Genomic DNA, 9,905 nt, shown 5'->3' with positions numbered 1-9,905 from the left:
CCACTCCTGCTCGCTCCAGCTCCGTGGCCACCGCTAGGTGAAAGCAAGTATCTGGGGTTTGTTTACCTTCTATAATTGAAACTTTGTTGCTTTCAGTGGAGCTCAGAGCCAGGCCATGGCAGGCAGGGAACCTTGGCCATCACCGGAGCAAGCAAGCCTCCTGCTCACTCTGGCTCTGTGGCTGCTGGCCGCCATCTTGGTTGGGTTAATTTGCATATAGTTGCTCTGATGGGCTGGTGGGCGTGGCTTAAGGCATAGCGAAAGTATGGTCAATTTGCATGTTTGTCTTTTATTAGTATAGGATGTGTAGTTCATGTTCCTGAAACTAGAATGTGTGTTCTTCGGAGGCAGGCAAACTCCAAGGCTTAACACATTATCTACACCATTTTCCACAGAATGCTGTTTCTGTGATTATTAACCAGCAAACAGAAGTTTCTTCAAAGCCATTTCAAAAACTTCTAACCCACACCATCAGGATATTTCTTAATGTATGGATGTGTAGTGCTACTTCTTTAAGATTAGTGATACAGAACATGGAAAACTGCATTTATCAAATACGACGAAGAATTTGTCTGGCTGATTTTCACTAACAGGAGTCCTTAATCTGGGGTCCAGGAGGAGAATTCAGTGCCTGTGAATCTGGATGGGAAACTCTCACTAACCTCTAGGTCAGTGGTTCTCAACCTTCCTAATGCTGCGACCCTTTAATACAGTTCCTCATGTTGTGGTGACCCCCAACCATAAAATTATTTTCGTTGCTACTTCATAACTGTAATTTTGCTACTGTTATGAATCATAAATATCTGATATGCAGGATGTATTTTCATTGTTACAAACTGAACATAATTAAAGCATAGTGATTAATCACAAAAACAATATGTAATTATATATGTGTTTTCCAATGGTCTTAGGCGAGCCCTGTGAAAGGGTCATTCGACCCCCAAAGGGGTCGTGACCCACAGGTTGAGAACCACTGCTCTAGGTGGAAGTTAGCAATCCTTCAAGCAAGATTCTAGGCAACAAACCAAAGAGTATTAGAAATACCTCTGAACTTGTCATCCACAGAAATCAGAGGTAATTTCAAATTACATTACAATTACAACTGCAAACTCATCACTATTTAAAATTACAGTATTTAGCAGAATTGTCCCCTAAGCTTATTTTCTGTGAGAAGCATAGATCTATCAAAATTTTGTATTTTTAATATTTGTTAACTATTTCAATACTATCTGGTTCCTTTTTTAATCATATGTATTTTACTTCATAAAATAACTGTCAGAATCAATATTCTGAGAAGGGATTCAGAGTTCACTGATGACCACAGAGGTCATGGTTCCAGAAACCGTGAGAGCTCCTGTACTGCGGGCCAGGGCGCAGGTGAGGGCTCCAGTCCCACAGGACCATTACAGAGCTGTCACAGGGCCTAAGAAAAGGCCAGGCACCTTCTGAAAGGAAGTATCTGTACCTATGACTAGAAGGAGCACCAGAAGAGATTTAAGCTGGTCATTTTCACTTGAACACAAAGAGTCTGTAGAAAAATTACACTTTCAAATACCCATTGACTTGTTAGAATTAAATCAATTACAGGACTATAAATGTTTGAGTACTCAGGACCCATTTTAAAAAGGACCAAAACCAATAATTGGTAGAATTCCCATTAAGAAATATGTAAAAGTGTTCTCCCTTCTTCCAAATAAATACATAAATTAGTAAATAAACATACTAGAATTATGGCTTAGGCCTTTTCTGATCAACCATATTGGTGATAGCTGAAATGACTTAAAAGGGAATTTGCAAAACAAAACACATACCTCTACTATGAAAAGCTGTGAAAAAAAGGTCTAATTAAATTTACATTTCCCCACTACTTCCTAGACTAAGCCAGAAACTAAACACTACAGGGTGTTATTTCCTAAAGACATTTTTAGCAATACAATATATGTATAGAACATTTCCTTATATTACGTTTAGCCAATGTAGTTCTTAATTTAAATCATGATGTTTGTTGCATTTGAATAATCATTTCCCCCAAAGACATATTTACCTTCAGCCAGTGCTGGTGATTCTGCCCTCGTCCCTCTACCTGTTTAAAGAAAGAAAAAAGGAAGAAAGTCTAAAACATTACTATACTTTAAAACAACTTTATTTTATTAAAACTAACAATAAAATTCATGAATGCAACTACATATTATAAGTATATGCTGTGTGTGTGTGTGTGTGTGTGTGTCTCCTTGGATTAACTCAGCAACTATTTACAGAGAACCTACTAAGAGTAAGGCAAAATATTACACTCTGGAAAACACCAATAGTTGATAAAACACTATAGTTGTTACCCTCAAGACACTCAAAGACTAATAAGTGTACTAAGAAAAGTACACTATTCTCATTATAGCTTATGAAACAAGATAAGGGAAAAATTAGCAATTCTTTTTTATTCTTGTAACAGGGGCTTAGAATTATTAAAAGAAGCATCCTATATAATAAAGAGCTAATATGCTAATTAGACCAAACAGCAGAACGACCTTCCGGACCACCTTCCAGATAAAGCCAGGGCTGCGAGGGCCGAGCCCCCTTGCACGAATTTCATGCATCGGACCTCTAGCATTTCTATATTCTATCACAGTTTAAGGTCCTTCAGTTTCAATGCACTAGTAAAATGTCAGGTTTATTACAGGTGTGAAGACTATATTCCATGACAATAACCTATTATTTGCCAGAGGCAAATCTCTGCAGAACTCTTCTCTCAAACTCCCCAAATGCTAACATGCCCCAGCTCAGTCCAGGTCCTCCCCTCTCCGTGATCTCACTTCATCCCATGGATTTACGCATCATATATCTCAAATGTATTTATTCCGTCTCAACATTTCTCCAACACCATACTCTCATACCACTGCCTGCTCAGTACATCCACTAAGATTTCTAATAGATACCTCAAACTTAACCTGTCCAAAGCTGAACTCATCTTCCCCTCTCAAACTTATGGCTGCAGTCTCCCCAGCTCAGAAGATGGACCTCTCTCCTTCCAGTTGCTCAGGTAAAATCTTTGGATTCCTCTACAACTTCTCTTTCTCACACATCCCATATTCCACTCAAACACCCAGTACCTGGAATCTTCATGCCTCATACTCTATCTCCTATTAACTCAAAGTTGAAGGTCAGCTGCATTTGCAGCATTAGACCTATTACTTCCATGTTCAAGAGCCTCTAGAACGGACTGCAAAGTGAAACACATAGGGGTTCGGCAGGAATCAGGTTGCAAGTGCCAACTAAGGCAAACAAACATGTATGCTTAATCTAGGGGGGCCCCTGCTACTAACATGCCCTGCTGCTGCATATACTTGTAAAAATATTTTAAATGTTATTAACTTATTAAGTAAATTTTCTAAACACTCAGGAAGCCAAAAAAAAGTGTCAGGGGGCTATATTTGGTTAATGAACCATCATCAGTTTAGAACTTCTGCTCTAGAACTTTGCATTGTCTATAAATTATATTTAATCATCCTAATTTTTCACTTTTCTCTACTAGTTAGGAGATGAATCGGAGCTGTTTATGTTCAAGACCTAACCACTCTGGTTTTCCTCAAAAGCTCCTCTTGGATCAACGTTACTACAAATGGAATGAATAAACACTTTTTGCTTTTTCTGCCAAAGGAAAACTTCCTTCCCTAAGGCTGACTGCAGCCACCCAGAAATAAACAAAACAAGTGGCTTGGCTGGCCACCTTCATACTTTCATAAACCACAGGGGGAAAACTGGTGCCGCTTGCATAAAACCGTTGAGGAAAAATCCAATTTATCCTGTCTAATTCTTAATAAATCAAGAAATAATAAGACACTATAATTGTTTTCATCCTTCTTAATCAACTGTCAGGGCATAAACAGTGGTTATTAGATAATATGTAAATTAGATAATCCAGGCATCTAAAAATAAAATTCACAAGCCCAGAGGTTCTTCAAATAAGTGTTAAAAATTTTCTGTCTCCAGCAAAACATAAAACGTAAGAGTTATGACTTCAGAGCATTCTGTAACACATGGACAGCTCTGCAGTGTTTCAAATGATGGTATAGAGATCCAGCTGGTTATGCAACACAGACCGTTCCTTCTTTGGTGTATGATAAAATCGAATTCAGTTCAATTTGTTTAAGTTCTTGACGTATGCAAAGCAATCTCAAAAACCATCTTAGAAACAGAATAAAGCACTTGAATTAAAGAGCCAATTGACCATGTTTCCAGATCAGACAACATCATAAAAGTGCGTTATTATATAATTCCAACAAGTACAGTCTCTGGGTTTTAATTTTAGACCTTCAAAAGGTTATTCTATATCCATTTGAGGAAAAGAAACATACAAGTCTATGAAAATTTTTGGGAAAAAAACAACACAGAAGAGCAAATGAGAGGGATCAGTCCTACTCACCAATAATTAAAATTGTGTGGAATTTATATATATATATATATATATAGTGTCAGGGGAAGAGAACAGAGAAATCAGATTAGGTCCAACTGTGTATAAGCGTAAAAAAAAGTATAACCACCAAATATTTACCGGAAAGTCTAGTATGTACATAATAACAAAGTAAGTGCCTAGGAGATGCAGTAATGAAAAGAGCGCGCTCTCTAAAGCACGTAGCCTTACTGTGGCAATTAACAAGTTCAAGGTAAAAAAGAAGTAGTGTGGCCTAAGCGCCATGGCAGCTGAGAGGGTTCAGCGAGGGGCAGAGCGTGGAGGTCAGGTACTAGGAAAAGACTTCATGAAGCCCTGGTAGTGACATAGGTTTTGAAAAATAAACAGGATTTGCACAAGCAGGAAAAGGAGCTAGAGGTTCACAGAGACTATTCCACGTGAGGAATATATAAAGTAATCATCACAGGGCAATGAAGAAAGAAAATGTTATTTAATGTAAATAAATGGTACTGAAATAATCCCATGGAAAACTGAGATGAAACCTTCTCAGCCTAGATACTAGATTAGAATTTAATTTCTCAAAACTAAATTGCAAAATATAGAAAATACTATCTTACTGATCTTTAGAGGAATTATCTGAAGCATTATATGAAATTTTAAAAGACAAGACCAATCATTAAAATTGTAAATACAGAAAATCCAAAATGTTTCAATAGTTCATGTAAATGTAGATAAAATCACACCAAGAGAGGAAAAGATTACTTTGGTAATTTGTAAGAGAAAGCAAAACAGTAAATATACATGGAAAACCTGACATTGTTTCTGGAATGAAAGAGACCTGGGTTGTTTCCACTTTCTAAGTTCTCTGAGCTTCTGTTTTGTTATTTGTAAAATGGAGATTTCCACTTATTTAAAGAACGTTATCTAAGCACCAGTTTCCTTTACTAAAAATAAAAATCCCCTCAGAGCTTATGTGAACATTATGGAAATGCCAGGCTGCGGAGCAGGGGCACTGCCTCTCTCGCCCTGCTCCATCCTGACTGCCTAGGCCTGGCCAGGACACTGCAGCCCGCCTGCCAGCGAGGAAAACACAAAAAGCAGAGCCCCAATTCCTGCGTCACGGAGGCGAAATGCCCAGGATGCTCTCAAACCACCGCCCTCTTTAGCCGCGCACAAATGGCAGTTTTGTGTGTTGGTTGCTCCACTGTTCTGTCCGCCAGCAGGAGGAAAAGCAAGGCTTACAGAAGGATGTGCCCTCAGAAGGAAGCACTAAAGGCACCTTGAATCAAGATGAGTGGGGAACCATCCCAATCAACACATTGTGGTGGATAAATAAACAAATGAAATGTACCCGTTAAATAAAAAACTAAAACACCGTGCTTACAATGCGTTCTCTCTGCAATGGTGCCTTCCTTTTGTTTGAGATAGTCCACACTGCTCCACGAACAGCGATGAAAAGGTCTCCTCTGGGGCCTACCTTGTCTTTAGGCCTCTAATTCATACGCTTCCTCACTAAACACCGACACAGCAGTAAAACTACTTTTCATTACTTCTGAAAATCCTTCACATTTCAAATCAAAGGTGAAATCTTTAGCTACACTAAAACTACCATTGCTTACATCCTTGATAGTACCCTGTAGTCATACTGAATCCATTAATCATTCCGTATTTTTAAGGAATACATTCAGAGGAAGCAAAACACATGTTAAGGAGAGTCAGAACATATTTAAAACTATAGGAAACACTTGCTATAAGGAGGGAAGAGGGTTATTAATATTTGTGACTACCTACTGTGTATCACACATTTTATGATGGACCATAACTTTTCTTAACCACCACAAAATAGGTGTTACCCTATTTATAAACAGTAAATGAGGAAAATCAAGTTCAAAAATGACTACTTGTCCACATCAGTGCTAATAAGGGGTTGATCTGACTCAAGCACAGATCTGTCTGGTCCCAAAGTTGATGACACTTTATTCATGACAAAATGCCTCAATGGACACATTCTCATAAAAATTCATTTTCATTTATATTTTTCTCATTAGAAAGACAATTGTAACCATTACCCTGAGCAAGCAGAATCTGTGGGATGGAGCCATAATGCAACATTTTGTCCTACCCTGTGCTTTAAAGTTAATCTGTGGCGACAGTAATGTCCCTGAACTCTTATTTAGGCAAGACTAGGACACTGGTCATTTTCAAGTTATAAAAATGGTCTGAGTTTAGAAATTAAGAGACCCAGTTTAGTATAACCATAAGAAGTTTTCATCCAAGGTTCCAGCTTCTCCCCGTCCCAGCCCTGCCTGTGGCAGGCTAGCCTGTTCCTAGCCTAGGTGGCACAAGGAGGCTGCCTCACCCCTCCCCTTCCACCTCAGGTGTCACTAGAGGGCACAGGCGCTCTCTTGGCTGGGCACCAAGTGTTTAAACCTGATCTGTCAGGGAATGCTTTCAGGGATTCCTTGCATGCTCTCACCACTCGGCCCTGGGGATTTCTTGCTACAATTCCTGGCCTTGGGGATCTCTCATTGCAGCAATTCCCATGATGCAGAAAGACGCATCTCCTCTGGGAAACCAGTCATTTCTTTCTCTAGCGCCATCATCCCACCCCCGTGCCCATACCACCCTGATCCTATGGGCTTCCCCTCATAGTGGCCCTCATCTGGTCTATGGGGAACATGTACTCTTGCCCCAAAGAACTTCAGGAGGATGGGCAGTGCCCCCACACAGTAACCTTGCTGTGCTGTGCTGCCAGGACAGCCAGCCCTTCTTACACCCAGGCCCGTGGGAGACAGACATCCACCCAGTGCCCCTAAGCTCTCCAAGTCATTACCATAAAGCCCCTCACTTGGGGGGAGTACTCAACTGGGAGGGAGGGGGATTAGGGGAAACACCAACAACTTGGTTCAAAAACTCTTCCAATTTACAACAAATCACTTCAAAAACTCTTCTAATTTCCACTTCCTGAATCTTTATACCAGCAGACGGGGTGTTAGAAGTCACAAGATCTATTTTCTGCTTCTTTCTTTAGCAAGACTTGCAAGGTATTCTTACAACTCACTATAGAAATGTGCATCTATTGACTTAGGGCCAACTCAGAATAAGAGAGTTTCATTTTTAACATCTTATTACATAATACACTATTTAACATTTTTCTAAATTTTCCACAAAAAGCAGAAGAAAAACCCATAACCCCACCACACAGTCAGCTACCATTAACATGTGTTTACTGCTTTCCTTTCTGTAAAGAGTTCATTTGTCATCTGAAAATTTCTTAGTTCAAGTTTTAATTTTTTAAATCTTGTACAAGAAACCTCATTTATATAATTTCATTGGGCACGCAGCTTCCCGCACAATATAAGCATGCCTTTTTCGAACACCAAATTTCCACTAAACCAACGGGAAGATGGCTTTCCGAAATCTGGACTCATTGTGTCACTCCCCAAACTCACAACCTTTAATGTCTCCCCAATGCTGGAGATTAAGCTCCAATCTTTTAAAATTAAGTGTAATCTATAATAATAAAAGCATAATATGCTAATTAGACCAGACAGCCAAACGACTTTCTGGATATCCTTCCAGATGAAACTGGGGCTGCGAGGGCTGAGGCAAGCTGCTGCGGCTGCGGCTGCGGCTGCGAGGGCAGAGCTCCTTGCATGAATTTCGTGCATCGAGCCTCTGGTCTATAAATAAGACCTCTTACACCTATTGCATCTCTAAATGTGATTTTAAACCATGTATTCATCATGAAGAATGATACTATAAGAAAAGGTGAAGGTCAGGGGAGTTCCTGGTTTTGACCTGCTCTTTGAGGAGAAATGTTTCAAAGTTTGGTCCCAGTCTCATGATGGCCACGGAGAGTGTCTCCGGAACAGTCTGCACTAGGGCTACAAGACTGAATTCACAAAGTGCAAAGAGCAAAGGTCGATCCTACTTTATGAACACGGTAAAGTCCAGCTCCTGTGGGACCGGTCCCATGTAACTGCAAATGAAACCCTATCACCACACACACATTTACTGCCTCCACACTCGCCACGACAACTGCCAAAAGTTAATCTAATACTCAAGAGCAGATTTATGGAAACTTACAATGTTTAAAAGTGGATTTAGGGATTAATTTTGTTCAAGTTTCACACATAATTTGCCATCCGGTCGAAAAGCACATATTTAAAAATTTGTTTTAAAGTTATCTTTCAGCAGAGGAAGTGAGAACTAAATTCCATTTACCATGCTAGCAACGAAAAAGCGTTCATAGTTCTTACCCAAAGAATTTTGCTCTTCTCACAAGTTTATGTCACTAAAAACTAACGGGATTACAGAAGTGCCTGAAGAAAGCAAATAATCAGTTCTCTCTTAAAGCTGACAATAAACGTATTCACTCAAAAAGAACACAAGAACAATGAGCGTGGGCAAATACTGACGTGTCTTTATGTGTAACTGTGAGGATATGTATGCGCTCATACAACATGCATGTGTGTGCAGAAAAGCTAGAAAGATGTCCCCCAAAATAGTAACTACTTAGATGGTGACTTTTGCTTTTTGGCTTTTACTTTTTCTATTGTTTCAATTTTTTTTATAAATATGAGGACATAGTCTTAAAAGAAAAGAAGAATGCTGTTTGTGTTATCAAAATATGATATGAAAATCTACAGTGATCAAGACATGTGGGACTGGCAGAAGGACAGACATGTAGACCAATGAAACAGAAATGAAAGCCCCGAAATAAACACAGATCTCTACAGTCAACTAATGACTAACAAAGCTGCCAATGCAATTCAATGGGGGAAAACAAGGATCATTTCAATGAATGGTGCTGAGACAATTGGATATCCACATACAAAAAGATGAGCTTAGAAATTTACCTCACGCTATATAGAGTTTTTAAAAAAATAAATCATACACGTAAATGTCAGAGCTAAAACTACGAAGCTATTAAAAGAACACATGGGAGTAAATCTCATGAGCTTGGGTTAGGCAAAGATTTTTTAAACACAGCACCAAAAGCATAATCCTTTAAAAAATGGGAGGAAGGAAGGAAGGAAGGAAGGAAGGAAGGAAGGAAGGACTGGATTCCACCAAAATTCAAAATCCTTGCACCTCAAATGATACCATTAACCGTTTGGCTGCTGACGTATTTTTTCGGACATATGCCAAAACTGCGGCACTAATTGCGCGTGTATGGGAAAAAATGTAAAACACTTTTTATACAATAAACTCACTTGTATTGCTTTGCAACAACAAAAATTAAAAAATACCAATTGTTTACATACATTTGTTTTAAATAAGAAGAGTGCGATAGCGCTCCTTAGCAGTCAAACGGTTAAGAAAATAAAGAGAGCCCTGGTCAGTGTGATTCAATGATTAGAAAGAACATCAGCCCACACACCCATGCACCAAAGGGTCATGGGTTCAACTCCTGGTCAAGGGCACATACCTGGGGTGCAGTCCGATCCCCAACTGAGTCAAGATGCATGCGGGAGTCAACCAATCTGTCTCTCAC

The 9,905-nt window shown here is 39.4% G+C and overlaps 1 protein-coding gene across 1 annotated transcript in view; it reads right to left on the bottom strand.

The window, feature by feature from the left end:
• FAM49B (family with sequence similarity 49 member B) overlaps positions 1-9,905 on the bottom strand; it is an 80,458-nt gene that overhangs the window by 40,921 nt on the left and 29,632 nt on the right. The window contains exon 2 of the mRNA XM_006753281.2: positions 2,045-2,083. The gene's annotated coding sequence lies outside the window, so the exon portion shown is untranslated. The remainder of the gene's footprint in view (positions 1-2,044; positions 2,084-9,905) is intronic.

The sequence above is a fragment of the Myotis davidii genome, unplaced genomic scaffold (genome assembly GCF_000327345.1).
Source record: "Myotis davidii unplaced genomic scaffold, ASM32734v1 scaffold30, whole genome shotgun sequence".
Lineage (NCBI taxonomy): Eukaryota > Metazoa > Chordata > Mammalia > Chiroptera > Vespertilionidae > Myotis > Myotis davidii.
This window is presented reverse-complemented; position numbering and strand designations above follow the sequence as displayed.